This window comes from Trachemys scripta, chromosome 18 (assembly GCF_013100865.1).
Source record: "Trachemys scripta elegans isolate TJP31775 chromosome 18, CAS_Tse_1.0, whole genome shotgun sequence".
Classification (NCBI taxonomy): domain Eukaryota; kingdom Metazoa; phylum Chordata; order Testudines; family Emydidae; genus Trachemys; species Trachemys scripta.
Genome location: NC_048315.1, coordinates 23,302,618 through 23,328,283, shown reverse-complemented (window position 1 = coordinate 23,328,283; position 25,666 = coordinate 23,302,618). Strand labels below are relative to the sequence as shown.

At 47.3% G+C, this 25,666-nt stretch overlaps 1 protein-coding gene across 1 annotated transcript in view; it reads right to left on the bottom strand.

Annotated features, from left to right (window-relative positions):
* Nucleotides 1-25,440, bottom strand: part of MTMR4 (myotubularin related protein 4) — a gene marked incomplete in the record, with an annotated part of 110,548 nt that extends 85,108 nt beyond the window's left edge. Inside the window, 2 exon segments of the mRNA XM_034752345.1 lie at nt 16,696-16,764; nt 25,201-25,440.
* Nucleotides 25,441-25,666: the final 226 nt, after the last annotated feature.

Sequence of the window (25,666 nt, the reverse complement as noted above, 5' to 3'; positions counted from 1 at the left end):
ACCTCTGTGCCCTGTACTGCTCTGGAGCGATCCTGACCAAATGTCACCTCCCCATCTCATTGAAATGCTGGCAGGCAGACTGGTTCTGACTTTTGAGATTCCAGCTTTTGTGGAGTTCACACACCTCTGTCATCCTCTTGACTACCGAGCAGTCCAGCCTCGTTCTTCACCCTGGTACCATACTGAGATCCAGGACTTCACTGCCCTCTGGGAAGAGAAGCGTGGTCAGGCACATCCGAATGGCAGTCACTTAGCTCAGGGGTACAAGCAGCTATCATGACAAATGCAGGCTAGGTTGCATGTCCAGGACAGCCTCCTAATACCACGGTAAGGCAAAGGCACTCTGACTGGAGTACAGACCTCGTAACTACTATAGGAAATCTGGGAGAGCCAGAACATCCTGCTCGTACTAGGAGGATCTGGACTGTGTGTTTGAATGGTGTGATCGTCAGCTACCATACCATGTTGTGACTCCCTGATTGATCCTCCAAACTAGGATCTTGTCAACTCTGTGATCCCTGGGGCAGAAACAATCTAAAAGATCCAGAAGCCTCCAATCATAGCCAGAGAATCGTAGGCTTTAACACTGCCTGGGCTTTTAACACTGCCTCATACCCCCGCTACCCAAACTGACAGCCACGCCAGACACTGCAAATTCTATTCCTTTATTTCTATAAATATGTAAACATAAAAACATCACTTAAGCTTGCTTTATACTGCCGAACTCTCCCTTACCGAGGCACTTGCTAGTCTTCACCCACCCAATTGACCCCATCATGCCCACGCAAAATGGCAGCACTGCATGGACTAACCTGAAGAAGGGCACTTTTATTGCAGCAGAAAATACAGAAAAGTATAAAAATCATGTTTCTGGCTTCCAGTTTCATTAATGCCCTCAGCTTGGCGCAACCATGAGTTATGTGTTAAATCACTCAAATCATGCTACAGCCATTTCACAAAAGAAAACTATTTTAAAGCACTTAGAACCATAGGGTTGGAAGGGACCTCAGGAGGTCATCTAGTCCAACCCCCTGCTCCAAGCAGGACCAATCCCCAGACAGATTTTTACCCCAGTTCCCTAACTGGCCCCCTTAAGGATTAAACTCACAACCCTGGGTTTAGCAGGCCAATGCTCAAACCACTGAGCTATACCTCCCCACCTTAAAGGAAATCATCCCTCTGCATTACTGCAGAATTCTGTTAATTTGGCAGTGCACTTACTGCTGATCTGTGAGTGTTAAAAAGGAGAACTTACTGCACAAGCAGTGCTCTAATTCAGCAGAGAGATGGGCAGTGCCGAGCACAGTGGTTCCCTTACACTCCTGCACCAGCTCTGGGGGAAACCATCCTGCCAAAGAGCAGCAAAGCACAACTTCCCCATTGGCCCAATGCCTTTTTGAACAGAAGTGACACACCAGAGAAGAGCAACAAGAATGATTAAAGGTCTTGAGAACATGACCTATGAAGGAAGGCTGAAAGAATTGGATTTGTTTAGTTTGGAAAAGAGAAGACTGAGAGGGGACATGATAGCAGTTTTCAGGTATCTAAAAGGGTGTCATAAGGAGGAGGGAGAAAACGTGTTCATCTTAGTCTCTAAGGATAGATCAAGAAGCAATGGGTTTAAACTGCAGCAAGGGAGGTTTAGGTTGGACATTAGGAAAAAGTTCCTAACTGTCAGGGTGGTTAAACACTGGAATAAATTGCCTAAGGAGGTTGTGGAATCTCCATCTCTGGAGATATTTAAGAGTAGGTTAGATAAATGTCTATCAGGGATGGTCTAGACAGTATTTGGTCCTGCCATGCGGGCAGGGGACTGGACTCGATGACCTCTCGAGGTCCCTTCCAGTCCTAGAATCTATGAATCACCTAGGGTGAACAAACGCCCTGATTTTATAGGGACAGTCCCGATTTTTGAGTCTCTCTCTTATATAGGCTCCTATTACCCCACCACCCCCCTCCCGATTTTTCACACTTGCTGTCTGGTCAGCCTAGACACACCTCAGGGTAATATCCTCCAAAGCAATGGCAGCTTGCAGAGGGGCACATGCAATTACGAGCCTGCATGTGCTGCACTGTCTTTAGGTAGCCGCCAGTCATGCTGACAAATGCCAGAAAACACACTCACTCTTACAAGTGACACCAGATTTGCAGTCTGAGCAAAATGCATCCCGCACTCTGTGCCCCTGAGCAGCTGCATCGTTTTGTAATGTCCTCCAACTGGCCCCATCCATTAGCAAGACCCTTCCCCTTGCTCTCAAATAGGTCGTGCAAAACACAGCACAGGGTGGATAAAAATCAACTTGGGGGGAGGGACAGATTTTTTTTTTTAAATTTAAATTGGATTTTTTTTATTTTGCTCTTTAAGTTATAATACATTTTTCTTTCTAAAGATAAGCTATTTTTAAAAGAAAAACAAACAATTTAAACAAAATAAAGTCTAATTTAAATAAAAAATTAATCCTTTGTTTAAGAAATCATGTAGCTGTAAATGTGAAACATTTTGATAAGAGAAGTTTATGTATCCAAAACATTTACGGGTGCTTTAATAAAAATACTTTTACATGCTGTTTTGTGTTTAATTAAATGCTAGTTACCATCTTAATGCAGCTCGACACAAGTCGAGAGCAAAAAGTTAATCTAGTAAATAAGCAATATTCACCACTTTTTAACATACTAAAAATGTACGATTAATAAGGATCTGAAAATATTAAGCTACATAATTGCTTAAATAAACATATATTGTTATAATGTACCCCCCTAGACACCAAAAGATGTACCAAATCTAGCATAAAGGCCTTATTTAGTTGTAAATCAATGTTTTAATGGTTATATCATCAACCAATGAGAACGAACTTCTCTTTAGAAAATAACTGAAGTCCAAATGAAAATACTGATTAAAATTGGTGACTTACTGATTTCAATCAACCCAGCCTGACACAGCAAGCTTCTACCCGAAGAGAAAGACGCTCCTCATCAGCCTCGGCCCCAGGATCCTCCATCTACCTTTCAATCTTCCAAATGCACATTCCACATTTGTTCTACATCTACTCAGGGAATGGTTTAACAGTTCCTTTCTCCAAGGGGGGAGGGATAGCCCAGTGGTTTGAGCATTGGCCTGCTAAACCCAGGGTTATGAGTTCAATCCTTGAGGGGTTTGGGGCAAAAATCTGCCTTGGGATTGGTCCTGCTTTGAGCAAGGGGTTGGACTAGATGACCTCCTGAGGTCCCTTCCAACCCTGACATTCTATGATTCTAAGTGTCCAGTAAAAGGCTTATAAGCCAGGGCAGGAGAGGGTAAGCTGGATGGATGGTGATACCAATAATGTCCATCAATACCATTGGTGCAAAAGTTCCATTTGTCATTGTTAAAAAAAAAAAACCCACAGTCCAGGCTTCATAAAGATCCTAGCATCATGAACCTTTCCCAGACTGCCCCCCATAAATAAGGTGTGATGGGTTGGATCACAGAAACCCCCTTGGGGCTGCCACCTGATGTACCAAGACTACTTCTGTCCCTGTTTTCCCTGCCAGCTCGGGACTTCAGCACCCTGTCTTGCTGAGCCAGACACGCGCATCTGCTCCAACCCAGACCCAGGGTCTGAATTACTTGCCCCACAGCTGCAGGCTTAACCTGAAAGCTGCTTATGGAAATGTTCTTATTTTTAACACTCAGATGCCCAACTCCCAGTGGGGTCTAAACCCAAATAAATCCATTTTACCCTGTATAACGCTTATGCAGTGTAAACTCATAAGTTGTTCGCCCTCTATAACACTGATAGAGAGAGATTCACAGCTGTTTGCCCCCCCTCCCCCCAGGTATTAATACATACACTGGGCTAATTAATAAGTAAAAATGGATTTTATTAAATTCAGAAAGTAGGATTTAAGTGATTCCAAGTAGTAACAGATAGAACAAAGTGAATTACCAAGTAAAATAAAATAAAACACGGAAATCTAAGTCTAATACAGTAATACGACTGAGAACAGATAAAAACCTCACCAGTAAGCTTCCTTTTACAGACCAGTCTTCTTCTAGTCTGGGTCCAGCAATCACTCACACCCCCTGTGGTTACTGTCCTCTGTTCCAGTTTCTTTTAGATATCCTTGGGGTGGAGAGGCTCTTTCTTTAGCCAGCTGAAGACAAAATGGAGGGGCCTCCCACGGGCTTAAATAGACTCTCTCTTGTGGGTGGAGACCGCCCTCCTCTCTCCTATGCAAAGTCCAGCTCCAAGATGGAGTTGTGGAGTCACCTGGGCAAGTCACATGTCCATGCATGACTCTCAGTTTTTACAGGCAGAAGCCATTGCCCACATGGTATCTTGAATGTCTCCATGAAGACTTCTTATGTGGATTGGATCAGCACTCTGTCTTGGGCCAGTATGCGCCAGCTGCTTGGCCGGCCCTGGGATCAGCCACACTAGCCGCTGCAGAAATCACAGAAAGTCATGGAATCTGTGACTTCCATGACCTCTGGGACAGACACAGTGCCCTACCCATAAATATTGGTGAACTTTCCATGGTGATCAACCAGGCCTTGAAGCACCGTGGAGAAATATCCTTTCCTGTTGAACTCCAAGGCCTGGTGCCAGAGGCAAAGAATAGGCAGGTGGCCCCAATACAATTTGGGAACCATATCTGCGCAGACCTGTTAATAACCACCTGTGCATTGCCCAGTCTTGTGACCTGAGGGTCAGAGTTTAGGCCCGAAGGGACCACTAGATCATCTAGTCTGACCCCCCATATATCAGACTAACAACACCACCCGCCACCCGCACAGTGAACCCAACCACCAAAATAAGAGCAGAGTATTACAACTCACAGGAGACGGAACTATTACATGCGACAGGCAGAAAATAGACAGGACTGAGGTATACCATTGTTAGAGCCCCCACTAGTGGCAGGGAAATGATGGCGTGAAATGTACCCAGATAATCCTGCCAAGTAACAAGCTGCAGAGGAAGGTAAAAGATCCCTAAGGTCACTGTCAATCCGACCTGGGAAAATTCCTTCCCAACCCCACATAGGGTGATCAGTTAGACCCTGAGCCCATAATCAAGCCCAGGCAGCAGACCCTGCTTGATAGCAGTGCACACTTCCATGACAAAAGCCCCACCAGTTGATCTACCAACATCAAACCGGTTAGCTACTGACCAGTAGCAATCCTGGGTGACAAGCTTCCAGATGGCAACAGCCACATGCTTCTCCACGCTGTGGGCAGCTCTCATGTAGGTGTTCTGCGACGGGAGTTCCAGGAAGAGCTCTGCACAGATCACTAGGAAAGTGGCTTTTGACATCCTGATGTTCTGCCACCACTGCTGGTCATCCCAGTCTGCAGCACTATCCTTTCCTACCACAAGTGCCAGTGGACTAATCCCAAAAGTGGTGCTCCATGGCATCAAGCTGCTTCAAGAAAAGACTGAGCTAGTTCTACTTGATTTCAGCATCCACCTGCTCAGGTGCCCTTATCACTCTGGTTCTAAATTCGTGCAATGATTTCAGACATGCTCGCAGCAGCCTGTTTATATTCATCACCATGAGGATCGCAGCAATCGCAAAGATTTCCTTCATGCTGCCTGACAGCAAACCCCGGATGGAATGAAAGAAGAAGAATCATGGAAATTATTTAACCTTAAGTCCCAGAATTCCATTGTCTTCTGGTAGGTCTCCCACAAGGTGCAGCACAAAAGTGCATATAGCAGAACACACATAGCACAACAGCCGAGCAATGTATCATGGGATGTCTGATCAGAATGCTGAGCACTTGTTTTGAAACATCACAGTGCTGTCTGGCTGCAATGATACCAGGCTAAAGTATCTCAGCGGTGGGATACCAATGAAACGTAGTGCACTGCTCTCACAACCCTTGTTGCAGCTCACTAAATGTGGATACACAAAACCCACAGCATGTTTCCCAACATGCCCTTATTCTATAGAGCTAATCCCTGCAGATGAAAAAGCACAGAGCATCTCAGGCCTGTTCTACACTATGACTTTAACTCGGATTTAGCAGCGTTAAATCGAATTAACCCTGCACCCGTCCACACAACGAAGACATTTATTTCGAAATAAAGGGCTCTTAAAATTGATTTCTGTACTCCACCCCGACGAGCGGAGTAGCACCAAAATAGATATTGGCCGCAATTCGATGGTAGTGGCCTCTGGGAGCTATCCCACATAGCACCATTGTGACCGCTCTGGACAGCAATCTGAACTCGGATGCACTGGCCAGGTAGAGAGGAAAAGCCCCGCGAACATTTGAATTTTATTTCCTGTTTGCCCAGCGTGGAGAGCACAGGTGACCACAGAGAGCTCATCAGCACAGGTAACCATGCAGGCCAATAATCGAAAAAGAGCACCAGCATGGACCGTACGGGAAGTACTGGATCTGATAGCTATATGGGAAGAGGATTCAGTGCTAGCAGAACTTCGGTCGAAAAGACGAAATGCCAAAACTTTTGAAAAAGATCTCCAAGGGCATGATGGAGAGAGGCCACAATAGGGACTCAGATCAGTGCCGCGTGAAAGTCAAGGAGCTCAGACAAGCCTATCAAAAAACAAAGGAGGCAAACGGTTGCTCCGGGTCAGAGCCGCGGACATGCCGCTTCTACGCCGAGCTGCATGCAGTTCTAGAGGGGGCCGCCACCATTACCCCACCTCTGACCGTGGATTCCGAGGCGGGGATAATATCATCAGCTACAACTGAGGATTCTGCGGATGGGGAAGAGGAGGAGGAGGATGAGCTTGCGGAGAGCACTCAGCACTCCGTTCTCCCCAACAGCCAGGATCTTTTTCTCAGCCTGACTGAAGTACCCTCCCAACCCAGTATCCAAGACCATGACCCCATGGAAGGGACCTCAGGTGAGTTTACCTTTTAAAATATAAAACTTGTTTTAAAAGCAAGCGTTTTTTAATGATTACTTTGCCCTGAGGACTTGGGATGCATTCGCGGCCAGTACAGCTGCTGGAAAAGTCTGTTAACGTGTCTGGGGATGGAGCGGAAATCCTCTAGGGACATCTCCATGAAGCTCTCCGGGAGGTACTCCAAAAGCCTTCCCACGAGGTTTCTGGGCAGTGCAGCCTTATTCCGTCCTCCATGGTAGGACACTTGACCACGCCATACTTGCAGCAAGTAATCTGGTATCATTGCATGACAAAGCCTGGCAGCGTATGGTCCCGGTGTTTGCTGGCATTCAAGCAACATCCGTTCTTTATCTCGCTGTGTAATCCTCAGGAGAGTGATATCGCTCATGGTAACCTGGTTGAAATACGGGAATTTAATTAAGGGGACAGAGGTGGCCGTTCCTACTGGGCTGTTTGCCTGTGGCTGAAAATAAATCCTTCCCTGCAGTTAGCCAAGGGGGGGGGGGGGATTGGCCCAGAGCTTTTTGTGTTTGGTTAGCAGGGATCTTCCCTGGCACCAGCCACGCAGTGGGGGGAAGGGTAAAGCGATCATCCAGAGAATTGGATGGGGGCGGGGGGGGTTAGTTTGTTTTCTGCTGCTGAAGGTTAACAGGAAAACCGCAGCACTCAACGGGCTTTGTTTGGTATGTGGGAAAGGAGGGCGCAGAAGCCGAAAGACAATGGCTTACCATGGCCGTATGCAAGCCGAATTCTGTTGCCCGGACCTGCATCTGTGATCTTTAGCAGCAAAGCCACAGGCGCTCAATATTAAGAGGCAAAATGCAACCTTGCACAGAAATCACATGTGCTATGTAATGTGAATAGTGTTGGTCACCGTGAAAGAGTATAAGCATTGTTCTGCAAAATGTATCTTTTTAAAAAATTCTCTCCTTTTTTCCCCTCCCTCCAGCAGCTGCAAATTTTTCAAGCCTCCCTCCTCCGTCCCGAAGGCTATCTCAGATAAGGCGTCGGAAAAAGAAGACGTGAGATGAGATGTTCGCAGAAATCATGGAATCCACCCGCAGTGAAAGAGCTCATCTGAATGAGTGGAAGGACACAGTTTCAAAATATAGGAAAGAAGCCAGTGAACGTGAGGACAGGAGGGACCAACGTGAGGACAGAAGGGACCAACGTGAGGACAGAAGGGACGCTCGAGATGAGAGGTGGCGGCAGGAAGATCAGAGGAGGCAGGATGCAACGCTGGGGCTGCTGCGTGAGCAAACAGACATGCTCCGGCGTCTGGTGGAGCTTCAGGAACGGCAGCAGGATAACAGAGTGCCGCTACAGCCCGTATAACCCCCCTACCCCCTCACCATGTTCCATAGCCTCCTCACCCAGACGTGTAAGAACACGGGGGGGGGAGGCTCTGTACACCCTCCCATTCCACCCCAGTGGACAGCCCAAGCAAAAGGCTGTCATTTTTTTAAACCTTTTTTTAGTGGCCTTTTCCTTCCCGCCGATCCTCCTCCCAAACCCCACCTGGGTTCTCTCCCTCTTTTTATAATCAATTAATAAAGAATAAATTATTTTTAAACGATAGTGACTTTATTTCCTTTGAAAGCAAGGTGGGGGAAGGGGGGTGGGTGGGTGGGTTCCTTACAGAGAATGAGTCAATAAAGGGGGCGGGTTTTCATGAAGGAGAAACAAACAGAAATTTCACACTGTAGCCTGGCCAGTCATGAAACTGGTTTTCAAAGCTTCTCTGATGCACAGCGCTTCCTAGTGTGCTCTTCTAATCGCCCTGGTGTCTGGCTGCGCGTAATCAGCAGCCAGGCGATTTGCCTCAGCCTCCCACCCCGCCATAAAGGTCTCCCCCTTACTTTCACAGAGATTGTGGAGCACACAGCAAGCAGAAATAACAATGGGGATATTGGTTTGGCTGAGGTCTGAGCGAGTCATTAACGATCGCCAGCGACCTTTTAAACGGCCAAATGCACATTCTACCACCATTCTGCACTTGCTCAGCCTGTAGTTGAAAAGCTCCTGACTCCTGTCCAGGCTGCCTGTGTATGGCTTCATGAGCCATGGCATTAAGGGGTAGGCTGGGTCCCCAAGAATAACTATTGGCATTTCAACATCCCCAACGGTTACTTTCTGGTCCGGGAAGTAAGTCCCTTGCTGCAGCCCTTTAAACAGAGTAGTGTTCCTGAAGACGTGAGCATCATGAACCCTTCCCGGCCAGCCCACGTTGATGTTGGTGAAACGTCCCTTGTGATCCACAAGTGCTTGCAGCACTATTGAAAAGTACCCCTTGCGGTTTATGTACTGGGTACTCTGGTGCTCCGGTGCCAAGATAGGGATGTGGGTTCCATCTATCGCCCCACCACAGTTAGGGAATCCCATTGCAGCAAAGCCATCCACTATGACCTGCTCATTTCCCAGAGTCACTACTTTTCGTAGCAGCACCTCAGTAGTGATTGCTTTGGCTACTTGCATCACAGCAGCCCCCACTGTAGATTTGCCCACTCCAAATTGATTCCCGACTGACCGGTAGCTGTCTGGCGTTGCAAGCTTCCACAGGGCTATCGCCACTCACTTCTCAACTGTGAGGGCTGCTCTCATCTTGGTATGCTGGCGTTTCAGGGCAGGGGACAGCAAGTCACAAAGCTCCATGAAAGTGCCCTTACGCATGCGAAAGTTTCACAGCCACTGGGAATCGTCCCAGGCCTGCAACACTATGCGGTCCCACCAGTCTGTGCCCAGAATCGGCGTTCCACGGATAGAACCTGCCCCATTAACAACATGATCTCCAAAGCACCGGGGCCCGCGGTTTGAGAGAATTCTGTGTCCATGTCCACGTCCTCATCACGCTTGTCGCTGCGCTGCCGTCGCCTCCTTGCCTCGTTTTTCTGGTCCTGGCTCAGCATAAACTGCACGATAATGCGCGAGGGGTTTACAATGTTCATGACTGCTGTCTTGAGCTGAGCGGGCTCCATGCTTGCCGTGGTATGGAGTCTGCAGTGTTCACCCAGGAAAAAAGGCGCGAAACGGTTGTCTGCCGTTGCTTTCATGGAGGGAGGGGTGAGGCTGTACCAGAACCACCTGCGACAATGTTTTTTGCCCCATCAGGCACTGGGATCTCAACCCAGAATTCCAACGGGCGGGGGAGACTGCGGGAACTATGGGATAGCTACCCACAGTGCAACGCTCCGGAAATCGACGCTAGCCCCGGTACATGGATGCACACCGCCGAATTAATGTGCTTAGTGTGGCCGCATACATTCGACTTTATACAATCTGTTTCCAAAATTCGAATTATATAAATTCGGATTAATCCATAGTGTAGACATACCCTCAGTTAGGTTAGACAACTCAGCTTGCCTTCACCTTCAGCTAAGAAGCTGCTCTTGCCACCCCTACAGCTAACTGACTGAGCTTGAGAGGTTTAAGTGCTTGTCTACATGGTGTGTTAGGCTGCACCTGAGGGTTGTAAATTCTAGTCCGCACCAGCAACTCTCATGCACTAACTGGCCCATGCGGACCCCTGCTGGTGCACACTAGAAGTTCCCTAATGCACATTAATGTAATCCCAGAACTACATTAAAGCACACTATGGAACTTTTAGTACATGTCAGCAAGGTTCACACAGGCCACAGTGTGCAACCGTCACTGGTGCACACTAATGCACGGTGTAGACAAGCCCTGACACTCAATCTGCTGTCATTTCTCCATTTGTCGATAATGCGGTAACTTTTAAATGCTACATCAGATCAATTCCAAAGTTTCAGGGAATGTTCTAGGCACCAATGGGCAGAAGCTAGTGATTTTGGTGAAAGTCAGCAAATCGGAAGGGAGACACGGGAGACCCATGGAGCTTCCAGCATCTCATCAGCAGAGCCAACAGCTTCAGCTGGGTCTTTAAGTGTCTACAGAATGAAGACCCAGTTGATAGCAGCCATTAACATTTTCCAGCATGACACCCCCAGCTCAGCTCTGCCCACAGTCCCAATGCAGTTTAAAATGCTGACATCCTGAATGGCTTATCTCCCAGACAGAAAGAAAACAAATTGCGGGGGGGGGGGGGGGGGAAGAGGACACCTTACAGAGGTACTGGCATGTCTGCTCAGTGGGGAAAGGGAGCAGAAAGGCGGGGGCAATGAGGGAGCAGAGTCCCTGGAATGGGGAGGGGACAATGGTAGAGAGGGAGGAGGGCATGGGAAACAGAATCCTTTGCATGCACAGAGCCCCTGGCAAGCAGAGAGAAGGAGCACTCTGGTATAGGAGATAGGGCAATGGGGGGGGGGCACAGAGATGCTGGGATGGGGGGCAGGCTTGGAGGGAATCCTTGAAATATAAAGGGATGAGGGGTGCTTGTGGGGAAGAATGCAGAGATACAAGGAGCCCCTGGTGCGCACGGGGAGCTTGGCAAAGAAGTCTACGACACCCTCGTTTGAATAATGATCAGATCCCAGTTATTTAAGAGCTCTAGATAGCAAATAGCTTCTCTGAACAATCCTCCCCTAGAGCACAGGGACTTCAGCTCTAGTAGCAGAGACGCATACAGCACTTCCCCTTCCTTTTTCCCCTGACACAGGAGTGGGGAACGAGAGAAAGAAAAAGACCCTCTAGCAGCACAGTGCTGAGACACGGGTGACCAATGCCTCTGGGAAAGGCACCGCTTACTGAGTTCCCACATCTCCGCACGCAGACAGGCGTCCTCAGGTGGAGGGTACATCTCCACTGCAAAGAGACGCAGCCGCGAGTCTCAGAGCCCGGGTCAGCTGACTCAGCTCGCACCACGGAGCTAAAAATAGCAATGTAGACATATCCCCCGGGGCTGGAGCCTGGGCTCTGAGATCCTCGCTGGGTTTCAGAGACCAGGCGCTAGCCAATGTGGGAACATCTACACTGCTATTTTTAGCCCCACAGCACAAGTCGGTTTACCCAGGCTCTGGGAATCGCTGCTGCTGGGTTTTTTGGTTTTGCAGTTTAGACATACCCTAAGAGAAACCTAGATTTCCAAGGGAGGACCTGCTTATATAAGCACAGGATTTGAAAGCCTCAGCAGGGCAGACTCAACCCTTCTTCCTTCTCTGGTATGGACCCCAAATCCCATGTAGTTTCCTTGGTACTGGGTAAAAACCACAGTCCCGCCCACTCTGCATGAACATAAACCCCCATGCCCCTGGGTGCAAGAGAAGGGTTTCCCATGAGTCATTGGTCGAATTGTCCCTTCCTGGCATTGGTGTGCAGAGATGGCGCGCACTGGCTGCTATTCTCCAACCCACAAGTGGCTGACTTTGTCTAGTGTTTGCAGTGCATTTGAGGTCCTTTGGAGAGAGAAGACTGCTATAAAAACGCACGCTGTCTTAGGAGGAAGACAAGGAGCATTAGGAGCTTGTAAATTCCATTACCCAACAGACTACCTGCTCCTGTGTGCCAGGCAGTTGCCCTCACCGCCACAGGGCTGGTCACTGAGCACTTGGAGACAGCGTGGTGTGAACATCAGACACCTGCCTTTCATCTAGGAGCATAACGGAACAACGCACACAGCAGGAATGCAGAAAGCCTTGACAAGTCAGGGGCCAGGAGCTAGACTGAAGGGTTAATACACTCCAGAGATTCCAGGATTCTTCCTACGACTCAATGCAAGCTCAAGCATTGAACTATGGGATGCACCGCTAGCCGGACCCCACTCAGGCCAGAACGCAGCAGAGGCTCGCCAGGTAAAGGGTAAGGGCCTTGGGTATGAAAAATGGAGCATTGCACTGCGGAGTGGAGGGATTCCCGCATGGACAGGACACACCGCTACCTGGCTGGGACTCAGAGCCAGGTGCTGCCAGCACAGTCACTGGGATCACACTGCCTTTTTCAGTGCAGGAGCAAGCAGAAAGGCAGCAGAGAATATGGCAACATGTGCCGCCAAGGCTACAGCCCTATATAAAGCAAGAGACAAGACAGAGTCACAAGCAAAGCTCCAGCTTAAAGCTCCAAGAAGGAACACGCCTGGGCTCTCCTAGAGCTACAGAGGAGGAATGGAGCACTGCATGACACTAATTACCCTGGTGCTCTGCTAAAGAGGGACAAGGCATTCAGCAGAAAGGGAGCAGCATCTAAAACAGACTTCCTACACCTGTGGGAGAGTCCCCTGAACCCCAGCTCTCAATGCACACCGCTCTCCCATGCCTCAGGGCGGTTACAGTGCCCCCTCAACACACAGCCCCCTCCCCAGGATAGAAGCAGTGCCCTAATGCATCCCACACGCTACCAACGGGGCAGATTCGAGGACTCCAACATACAGGCCTGCATCCAATAGGTGCACAAACAACTTCCCAGGTCTGTAGCCACCATGCCTAAGTGGACAGGCTCTGCTTAGCGGTGGGAAGGCTGGGAGAGCTCACCCAGAACAGTTTGAAATGCCAGGTTCAGTAGCCTGCCTTTTATAAAAACTTACAACATTTCAGAGCAAAAAGTTTACACCAAAAAATGTAAGTTCCCCGATGGCACTGATGTGTGATTGTGTGTGGAGGCAGCAGCAGCACATGGCAAGCTAGGCCCTGCTCCAGTACCACATGCACACTGAGCCCAGCCCAGCCACCATGCCCCCAGGTGCCTGGCATCTCCTAGCAGATGAAAGATTCCCATATAGCGAGATGCCCACAGTGCCTTGCCTCGTCATAGAATCATAGAATATCAGGGCTGGAAGGGACCTCAGGAGGTCATCTAGTCGAACTCCCTGCTCAAAGCAGGACCAACCCCAACTAAATCATCCCAGCCAGGACTCTGTCAAGCCTGACCCTATAAACTTCTAAGGAAGGAGATTCCACCACCTCCCTAGGTAACCCATTCCAGTGCTTCACCACCCTCCTAGTGAAAAAAAGTTTTTCCTCATATCCAACCTGAACCTCCCCCACTGCAACTTGAGACCATTGTTCCTTGTTCTGTCATCTGCTACCACTGAGAACAGTCTAGATCTATCCTCTTTGGAACCCCCTTTCAGGTAGTTGAAAGCAGCTATCAAATCCCCCCTCATTCTTCTCTTCTGGAGACTAAACAATCCCAGTTCCCTCAGCCTCTCCTCATAAGTCATGTGCTCCAGCGCCCTATCATTTTTGTTGCCCTCTGCTGGACTCTTTCCAATTTTTCCACATCCTTCTTGTAGTGCGGGGCCCAAAACTGGACACAGTACTCCAGATGAGGCCTCACCAATTTCGAATAGAGGGGAATGATCACGTCCCTCGATCTGCTGTCAATGCCCCTACTTATACAGCCCAAAATGCTGTTAGCCTTCTTGGCAACAAGGACACACTGTTGACTCATATCCAGCTTCTCGTCCACTGTAACCCCTAGGTCCTTTTCTGCAGAACTGCTGCCTAGCCACTAGGTCTCTAGTCTGTAGCAGTGCATGGGATTCTTCTGTCCTAAATGCAGGACTCTGCACTTGTCCTTGTTGAACCTCATCAGATTTCTTTTGGCCCAATCCTCCAATTTGTCTAATTCGTCCACCACGTGCCTGTGCTGTGAACAAGACAATAGCTTCCATCTTTAAAAAAAAAGATATAAAATTCTATCCAGCTTTGTCACATGAACACTCACGTATGCCGTGCCACCACTGCATTGACAGCACTAGTCACACACACAGCCACAGCATTAGGAGAGTACGAGTGTGTGTGTGTGTGCGAGCGTGTGTGTAAACACACGCCCCCCTCTCTCTCTCTCTCACACACACACACCCCTCTGAGTACTGGGAGAAAGTTATTAAAATAATAATAAGACTTTTAAAAGCATTTTTAGGAAGCCTCTGCCAAACTTTCCATCACTCCCAGCTAGAGAGCAGAGTGGTGCTGAAAAGGTCCAACACTTTAAAAAGGTCACGATAGCAAAAGCATGAAGTCACTGAACCATTTTTGCTTAAACTTTCCAAACACAAAACAAAAGCAAGAGTAACAGAGCCCCAAACCCTTGGCCAGAGAACAGGCCTGAAAATTTTCAGCTCAAAAAGAGAAAGATTGACAAAGTCAAAGCAACTGAACAAGAGCTTTAAAATGGAATGCTTAGGCCACTTTAACGGCAGCTGTCGCTAAGTACTCCAATGACAACGAGTGAGTAAGAGGTATACGTCGAGTTTGCTAGATTGAACAAGACGACAATTTCATCTTAGAATGCAGAAATGTACGAAAAAGGACATCTCTAAGGGAGAGGCGAGTAACTTGACACCTTCAAAATATGACCATACAGGCAAATCACTTTCTCGCCTCTAAAGATATGACCCCCTGCAGAGCAAGAAGCTTACGGAATGTCCCCAAGAAAAACGAGAGCAAAGCTGCAAAAGAAAGCAATAACAAGGCCTATGCCAGCGATACAGGCAGGGAGGAATTTGTTTGGTTCTGCGTTTTCTGTATCACATTAACACCATTATCTCCCTTAAGAGGAGCCAGGTACCACTTTCAAGTCCAACACCAGACAAAACATTCAAACATGTAGAAAAAGAAAATGAACAGCAAGAAAATCCCATGTAAAAAACCAGTGTCCTGAAAGTCACATCCCAAAATAAAGCAAAGCTTTTGGGGGCAATGGGAGAGATTTTCCAACTCTACCTTGGAAACAAGCTCAGGAGCAGGGTACAAAGCGGGATTCCCTGCTTGAGACTGAATTCAAAGAATAACTATTGGAAAGACGTAGGAAGGGGATCATTCATTTGTTTTGCAGATGTCTATAACGGAAACAGCTCCAAGGCAGGCCGTGGTGCAATCTTGTCTCCAGTCAAGGCACCCTTGATCTGGCCTTTAGTTTCAAGCCAGCCAGGTGGCATGGTCCTCTCAATAACAGCGTGGGCCAGCAAACTAGTGTCAGATGAAAAAGAGCAGCGTGGACTTTCCTGGGGACCTAGTCCTCTCCAAACAGGCCTCCAAGAACCTTTGGACTCTGGCCGTACAGAGAAGGGTCTCCCTGCAATGGGCATGCAGTTGTGGGAAGAACATAGGCAGGACAATAGACTCCAACACTGCCTTGGAAAGTAACCTCACATGAACCCACACTAATATCACGTTGTTGTAAAACCTAGTCTAAGGCAGGTCAGTGTCTTGGGCCTGAAGCTCATGCTGTGAGGTAAAAATCATTGGCATCAGGACAGTGACCTTCCATATAAGAAATGTAAATCTCAGAAACGAAACAGTTCAGATGGAAAGTACACATTTCACTCCTTGTTTTTGGTATCTAACATTAGTATTATACTGCCCAGCTGGGGCCAAGAAGTAGTACAAGAAAGTCTATAACAAGTAATCTAAGTAGCCCCGGACAGGCATCAAAATGCATTACTATTTATAAGCCAATCATCTGATCCTCCTAAGAGACACCCTATCCCTTTAGACTCTCCTGCAGAGGACTTGGGAGGGGAGGAAGGGGGATGTTTCTCTAGATACATGTTCTTTATTAACTCAGTAGAAGCCAAATCCAATCTTGCAAAAGATAATGTACTTCAGCCATCAATGGACAGCCATGATAGCTCTCCCGCATATGGGGGAAAACTGAGTATTAGTTTAGTTGCTGGGGCGTTAAGTTGGAAAGCATAGGAAATAGGAAAGTCTGTCAACACACCGAATGCTAGATTGTGCATTTGCTCCTAGCTCCTAATATGAAGCAGTGCATAGCAGTGCTGTTCCAAGAGCAGCCCTGAGAAAGAACTGCAAAGGAATAGGTGATATCAGAGGGGAACAAATGAAAAACTTACATAGATTTGTTTCTTGTTTGGTAATAGGGTGGACTTCTTTTTGAAGGGGTTATGGGCATCTTTATTTATTAGGTTCATGTATTAGTGGAAAAGTTGTAATACATAAAACAAGTATTAAGCACTACCTTTTGAGACTTCGATTCTTCTGTGGTTGTAGATGTCTCTAAACTTATTCTACAAAGGCTGACATTTTCCTGCAAACAGAAGTAAAAATTTCATAGTGAAAAACTATGCATTGAAATCCAGAGAAGCACTTTCAACAAAGGCAATACCCATCTCTTTGATTTAGTTTCTTCCCTCAATAACTACAAGCAAGGAAGGGAGAGATTTTTGTAGACTTTTTTGTAATTATTTGTTACCTTTTAATTATCTGAGAGGCACTCAGATACTACCAAGGTGAGCATCACATATGATTAGATGGAACAAAGATTTCATTTCCACTTGGTACTATAATTTTTTCTAGTTAAAAATAGTTGTGTGTTAACTTTCAATTCTTTATTTTCATGCAAGGAAATGTGCATGAATTTCTAATGAAGACAAACTGTACACTGCCCTGAGAAATGGTGCTCTGAGCTCTGGCATCTTTTTTCTGTATCTTCAGCCCAGTACTTGCAAGTGCTTTGGAGGATAGGATTAAAATTCAAAATGATCTGGACAAACTAGAGAAATGGTCTGAAGTAAATAGGATGAAATTCAATCAGGACAAATGCAAAGTACTCCACTTAGGAAGGAATAATCAGTTGCACACATACAAAATGGGAAATGACTGCCTAGGAAGGAGTACTGCGGAAAGGGATCTGGGGGTCATAGTGGATCACAAGCTAAATATGAGTCAACAGTGTAACGCTGTTGCAAAAAAAGCAAGCATCCTTCTGGAATATATCAGGAGTATTGTAAGAAAGGCACTAGAAGTAATTTTTCCGCTCTACTCCGCGCTGATTAGGCCTCAACTGGAGTATTGTGTCCAGTTCTGGGCACCACATTTCAGGAAAGATGTGGACAAATTGGAGAAAGTCCAGAGAAGAACAACAAAAATGATTAAAGGTCTAGAAAACATGACCTACGAGGGAAGATTGAAAAAATTGGGTTTGTTTGGTCTGAAGAAGAGAAGACAGAGAGGACATGATAACAGTTTTCAAGTATAAAAAAGGTTGTTAGAAGGAGGGGGGAGAAAAACTGTTCTTCTTAACCTCTGAGCAGGGGCTGGGGCACATGACTTACGAGGAGAGGCTGAGGGAACTGGGATTATTTAGTCTGCAGAAGAGAATAGTGAGGGAGGATTTGATAGCAGCGTTCAACTATTTGAAGGGGGGTTCCAAAGAGGATGGAGCTTGGCTGTTCTCAGCGGTGGCAGATGACAGAACAAGGAGCAATGGTCTCAAGTTGTAGTGGAGGTGGTCTAGATTGGATATTAGGAAACACTATTTCACTAGGAGGGTGGTGAAGCACTGGAATGTGTTACCTAGGGAGGTGGTGGAATGAATCTCTATCCTCAGAGGCTTAAGTTGAAGCAAGGGCGGTTTAGGTTGGACATTAGGAAAAACTTCCTAACTGTCAGAGTGGTTAAGCACTGGAACAAACTGTCTAGAGAGGTTGTGAAATCTCCATCATTGTCCAACCTGCTCTTAAAAATCCCCAATCACCTGTCAGGGATGGTCTAGATAATACTTAGTCCTGCCTTGAGTGCAGGGGACTGGACTAGATGACCTCTTGAGGTCTCTTCCAGTTCTATGATCCTACTCGGAGCAGGCCACTCCCCTGTAAGGCACTGGAATATAAAGTTGAGGTCAGGATGGTCTTGCTTTAAGGGGGAGAGACCAGAAGCACTCTCAGGAAGAAGATGTCCCAAGAGAACACTCATTGTGCTCATAATAATGGAGATAGAGTTATAACCTACATGATCACAAAAGTGCATGGGTTACCCATATAATGGTTCTGGATGCTAGCCCAGTGAATCACAAACCATTTTGTTGGGAGTCCCTGAACACAGCCATACCAATCCACCCTCCACAAAAGCCAGGGATAAGGAGCCATTCTCTGAAGAGCCCCACATGTAGTAACCTTCCCCCGGCACTACCACCTGCTGCCGCTGTGATGCAGCAGCACAGAATGCTGTCTTGGGGAGCAAGACAGCCAATGAGAGGGCAGCTTGAGCTGGGGCGGGGGCTCAGGATCCACCCAAAGGGGCAGTTGGGAAAAAAGCCTGTTAGAACAGGAGAAGAATCTCAATGCTGAGCTAGCGGATGAACGGGAGCCTGGGTAGGAGGTGAGGTGATAAGAGAAGAACAGGACAATAAAAGTAGGAGATTAGGAAGTGAGAAAGAGGAAAGAAACAAAATAGCAATGGTTTCAGGTCAGGAGAAACAGGTACTATTGGAGAAGGGAAGTAGAGGGAAATAAAATCTACAGCAGGAGTCGGCAACCTTTCCGAAGTGGTGTGCCGAGTCTTCATTTATTCACTCTAATTTAAGGTTTCGCGTGTCAGTAATACATTTTAACGTTTTTAGAAGGTCTCTTTCTATAAGTCTATAATATATAACTAAACTATTGTTGTATGTAAAGTAAATAAGGTTTTTTAAATGTTTAAGAAGCTTCATTTAAAATTAAATTAAAATGCAGAGCCCCCCGGACCGGTGGCCAGGACCCGGGCAGTGTGAGTGCCACTGAAAATCAGCTCGCATGCCGCCTTCGGCACGCGTGTCATAGGTTGCCTACCCGGATCTACAGACTTACCAGAGACAGAGCATCAGGGGGGAAAACGGAAAGAAAATCATTGGTGAAAAGGGGAATTGATCAAAAAGCTGTGTTAGATGAAAACAGATCCTGAAAACAGTAAATGAAAAGCCCACCCACAAAGGACCTAACGTGAGTGAGCAGAGAGAATGACAGTCTGAACATCTGTTGAAGGACTACAGTTCAAAGGTGCCTAATGGACAAGTGAGGGCCCACAAAGCAAAGAAACCCCACTTGTGGATAAACTCGGTAGAAAGAGGTACAGCCCCAGGAACATCGAATCCAAGGAGCACTTCAAGCCAAAGAGAGGCAAAGAACAGGACAGCAAGAGCGGAGCTGGACTTAGAGTGAAGGAGAGGAAGAGTTTCTTCTCGGAAGTGACAGTCTATGGTAATCTCTTTTGTTCTTGGTAACAACAACGCATTTGGTACTAACTGCACAGCATGTCCAAGCACACAAAAGGTTAACGAGTTGGTAACCTATAGTTTATTATCGTAAGTAGTAAGTCTTTGGTAATGTTCTATATTATCTATGCTCCTGGTACAAGTTTGGGGTTTTCCCTTAGAAAGTTATAAAAATTTCAAATTATCCCTTTTGTTGTGGTTTGCCTCTCCTCACAGTTAACATAGCCAAGCCGGGTCACCACACAACCACTTATCAGTTCTATAAAATGCACCTGGGGGGGAAACAAAACCGGTGGAGTGTTTTGTGGGACAGAGGCAAAGATGTAAGTTGGAGTCCCTTTGACCTCAGAAGCAACATTCCTGTAAGACTCCTGTAAGGTACTGGGTGGAGTTGCGGCTCCTAACATATTGCTCAAATTCCTCCCTCAGAGATGGGCCAGAGACTTCAGCTTGCTGGAGGGCTTCACTACACATGCTGACAAAAAGACCTCCTCCCAGCTAGGGTACAAAGCTGCAGCAAAACATGAGATTTGGAAGATGTGGCTAAATAACTCCAGCAGTGGGGTGACACAGCTCTGGAAACTTACTTACCCATCCTGCCCTCCTCAGAACATTACATACATTTTCACTTTTATCAGTGAAAGTTAGAGTGCTCATTGCTGCAAACAAACACTGATTTACAAACCCCTTTAATTAGATGTACCGGACTAGTGCCTGTACAAGTTAGTTTTCCGATAGCTCCTTATCTTTATACTAGCCTCCTTACTCTCTCCCGGGAATGCCCTGAAAGCTATCTCAACAATGAGAAGACTAGTAATTAAGCAGATTTCAAATCAGATTGACAAAAAAGCACCCTTACCACTTAGGACTTCACATGCCTCGATATAAACCAAGCAAATACATCATAAGGTAGTAAATCAGAAAGCCACAGCAACTCAAAACACCCAACAGCCATTCATAAACACCTGAAGTACATAACTCCTCGCTTAACGTTGTAGTTATGTTCCTGAAAAATGTGACTTTGAGTGAAACGATGTTAAGCAAATCCAATTTCCCCATAAGAATTAATGTAAATATGGGGGGTTAGGTTCCAGGGAAATTTTTTTGGCCAGACAAAAGGCATTATATACAATTTAAACAAGCAATTTAATACTACACTGGGGGGGGGGAGTCGTGTGCACGTGCTGTGTGTTTACACACGTATATACAGTGCTATAGTTGGGAGGTGCCCCTGCCTTACCCCACACAGGCACAGCCCACTGGCATGGAGATGAGGCAGGCAAGGAGGCTGAAGGTGCTGTAGGCTAGGAGAAGCGCATTGCGCAGCAGCGGCAGCTTCCCCTACTCGGCAAGCACCAGCGGCGGGGGGGGGGGGGGCTCAACCCACCGCCCGCCCACTTCCCTCCTTCTCCGAAGCCCCCATCCTTGACCTGCCTCTCCTCCCCCCACATCCTCCCCCTTTACTTCCCACGCTGCGTCCTTGCTCCTCTCCCCCCCCAAAGGCCGCAAGGCAGCTGATTGCCCCTGGCAGGAGACAGGGGAGGGAGGGAGAGCCTGCACTCCGAGTCCTCGCTCCTCCCCCCTTCCTCCTGCCTGGAGCAATCAGTTGGCTTGAGGTGTTTATGGGGGGAGGAGCGAGGACTCAGCGCGCAGGCTCCCCTTCCCTCCCCCCAGCCTCCTGCCCAGGGCAATCAGCTGGCTTGCAGCATTCGGGAGGGAGGGGGAACCTGCGCGCCGAGTCCTCCCTCCTCCCCCCTCCCTCCTGCCCCCGAAACGCCGCAAGACAGCTGATTGCTGTGGGCGGGGGGGGGGGGTAGGGCTGATCCACGGGGTCTGCCGGCGGGCGGGAGGCACTGTGGGGAGTGGGGCGCGAAGGGAGGCTGCCAGCTGTGGAGAAAGCAGGCAGCCAAACAACGTAAGAGTGGAGCAGTGCACAACTTTAAATGAGCATATTCCCTGATTTATCAGCAACGTAATAACGAAACAACGTTAACTAGAATGACTTAAAGTGCTGAGTTACTGTATCAGATAAACTGGCAAAAAAGTCGTCTCCAAACCAAATCCCCAGCCTCAGATGTTAGCCACAAGCTGCTCCAAACCATCCCTCCACATTGGGGAGTTCGTGGCCAGGCATCCGCAGCAGCCACATACTTCTAGTCAAGAGGGAGAATGACCTGTTGCCTCAGATACTTTGTCAATTAAACAGATGGACTCAGGCCAATGACAGCATAGGGAATCCACAAACACCTTGACAAACCTACGAGGTCAACGTATGTCATTGCCAGAATCATCTACTGAAGCAGATCGGTGCGGCCAGCGCACATCATGGACCTCCCCAGAGAGGCAGTAGCAAGTGGCTTCCAAGAGGGGGTTGCACACAAGAGACGGTAACCAGCCAGTCCACTTAAAGCAACTTCCCAATAGAGGTAGGAAGAGGAGGAATGTTTTAACCATTGTATTACTTTGGGAAGGAGGGGAGGTAAGGAAAGACAAATATGTCCCTACTATAAGATTCTTCAAACACCACAGGAGTATGTAAAGAGAGAGCAACAGTGCCAAAGTCAACCAGGCCTTTACAGCAACTGTACAATGGCCAACATGCTGCTTCCCTTAAACTGGGCTGACTACATGAGATTGATCAAACCTGTCAGTGTCAAAGTACAGCATCCCAAGGGGTCTGAAAGGCTGTCAATCAATATAAATGACAGTCAGGATTCAGGCCTTCATTTCAATTTAGAAATCCTACCCAACTGAAATGGAAGAGAAGTTACCTTATTACCATGACAAACTCTACAGATGGTGGTGCCCAGATACTACATATAACAGTGGCCAAAATTACTGCCCCTCCGAGCTACACACTATAATCTTTAGAAGTTCGAGAGCCGCAAGACACACACAACCTGCCCTGAGGAGCAGTACCTGCTGGGGTGAGGGGCTTCTGCTTTGATGTCCCCCTCCCCCTGGGCTAAAGGCCTTAACCCCCCCTCTGCAGGGCAGAAGCCCCGAGCTCCCCCTGCCCAGTCTTGTAGGCAGAGAATGGGTGGGGTGCTTTGGGAGCTCCAAGAGCTACACTTTTAACTGCTCACAAGCCACAGTTTAGCCACGCCTGACATAAGAATGACGCCCAGACTGGGTCAGATCAAAGGTCCATCTAGCCCAGTCTCCTGTCTTCTGATAGGGGCCAATGCCAGGTGCCCCAGAGGGAATGAACAGAACAGGGAAATCATCCAGTGATCCATCCCCTGTCGCCCATTCCCTGCTTCTGGCAAAGAGAGGCTGGAACACCACCACCCTTGCCCATTGTGGCGAATAGTCATTGATGGACCTATCCTCCGTGAACTTACCTAGTTCTTTTTTGAACCCCGATCTAGTCTTGGCCTTCACAACATCCTCTGGCAAAGAGTTCCACAGGTTGACTGTGCGTTGTGTGAAGAAATACTCCTTTTGTTTGTTTTAAACCTGCTGCCTATTAATTTCATTTCGTGACCCCTACTTCTTGTGTTATGAGTAAATAACACTTCCCTATTCACTTTCTCCACACCAGTCATGATTTTATAGACCTCTATCATAACCCCCTTAGTCATCTCTTTTCCAAGCTGAAAAGTCTCAGTCTTATTAATCTCTCCTCATATGGAAGCTGTTCCATACCCCCAACCATTTTTGTTGCCCTTTCATGTACCTTTTCCAATTCCAATATATCTTTTCTGAGCTGGGGCAACCAGATCTGCATGCAGTACTCAAGATGTGGGCGTACCATGGATTTATATAGAGGCAATATGATATTTTCTGCCTTCTTATCTATCCCTTTCATAACGATTTCCAACATTCTGTTAGCATTTTTAACTGCCGCGGCACATTGAGTGGATGTTTTTAGAGAACTATCCACAATGACTCCAAGATCTCTTTCTTGAGTGGTAACAGATAAATTAGACCCCATCATTTTATATGTATACTTGGGATGATGTTTTCCAATGTGCATTACTTTGCATTTATCAGCATTGAATGTCATCTGCCATTTTGTTGCCCAGTCACTCAGTTCTGTGGGATCCTTTTGTAGCTCTTCGCAGTCTGCTTTGGATTTAATTATCTTGAGTAGTTTTGTATCATCTGAAAATTTTGCCACCTCACTGTTTACCCCTTTTTCCAGATCATTTATGAACATGTTGAACAGTACTGGTCCCACTACAGACCGCTGGGGGACACCACTATTTCCCTCTCTCTGTTCTGAAAACTGACCATTTATTCCTACCCTTTGTTTCCTATAATTTTACCAGTTATTGATCCATGAGAGGACCTTCCCTCTTATCCCACAGTATTCTTGCCAGCAAGTTAAAGAAGTATGGTCTGGACGAATGGACTATAAGGTGGATAGAAAGCTGGCTAGATCGTCAGGCTCAACGGGTAGTGATCAATGGCTCCATGCCTAGTTGGCAGTCGGTTTCAAGCAGACTGCACCAAGGGTCGGTCCTGGGGCCAGTTTTGTTCAATATCTTCATTAATGATCTGGAGGATGGCGTGGACTGCACTCTCAGCAAGTTTGCAGATGACACTAAACTGGGAGGAGTGGTACATAGGCTGGAGGGTAGGGATAGGATACACAGGGACCTAGACAAATTAGAGGATTGGGCCAAAAGAAACCTGATAAGGTTCAACAAGGTCAAGTGCAGAGTCCTGCACTTAGGACGGAAGAATCCCATGCACTGTTACAGACTAGTAAGCAGTTCTGCAGAAAAGGACCTAGGTGTTACAGTGGATGAGAAGCTGGATATGAGTCAACAGTGTGCCCTTGTTGCCAAGAAGGCTAATGGCATTTTGGGCTGTATAAGTAGGGGCACTGCTAGCAGATCGAGGATGTGATCATTCCCCTCTATTCGGCATTGGTGCGGCCTCATTTGGAGTAATGTGTCCAGTTTTGGGCCCCACACTACAAGAAGGATGTGGACAAATTGGAGAGAGTCCAGCGGAGGGCAACAAAAATGATTAGGGGGCTGGAGCACATGACGTATGAGGAGAGGCTGAGGGAACTGGGATTGTTTAGTCTGCAGAAGAGAAGAATGAGGGGATTTGATAGCTGCTTTCAACTATCTGAAAGGGGGTTGCAAAGAGGATGGATCTAGACTGTTCTCAGTGGTAGCAGATGACAGAACAAGGAGCAATGGTCTCAAGTTGCAGTGGGGGAGGTCTAGGTTGGCTATTAGGAAAAACTTTTTCACTAGGAGGGTGGTGAAGCACTGGAATGGGTTACCTAGGGAGGTGGTGGAATCTCCTTCCTTAGAGGTTTATAAGGTCAGGCAACTCACTGCGATTTCCTAGCAGGTCTGACCTGGGTAAAGCATCTGTGGTTAACTCTTTCTCCAGGGGCTACAGCAGTGTACGCTAATTACCAACCAGCCTTCACAAAGCAAATTGGATTTATTCTTAGGAGAAAAGCATTACAGACCAAAAAAGCCATAAAACACAATAAAAGTTCCTACATACATGGTAACAGCTTACCAGAGTCACCCATCAGTCTTACTGGGCCCGAGCAGGCCAAAGACTTTCCAGCCCTTCCACCGGGGTTGGGGCCCCCCTTAGACAGAGGGTCTGTCTGTTTGCTGGATCAGAAAGAAGCCTATGAATCAGTTTAAAAGCAGCCTTTTTAATTCAAAAGCCCTTTCTTTGGCGGTTAGTCTTTGGCAAACCCAGTTTGAAACAGTGTATGCAACTGTCCCCAGGTGAGGCAAGGGGATAACAACCTGAGTAATTCTTCTTAATCACCCCCCACTGTTCTCAGATCCTGGCAGAGTGGTCACAACTCTCCACCACTACAGTTCCATATAAGCCCTGGGCCACAGTGCTACATAAACCATTCATATAATATGGACCCCAGAGATACTGCATGTGGTTGCAGTATCCATCACAAATAATGCTACTGAAATTGATAGCATTATTCAACCAATGTCACTGTGTGGGTTGGAAG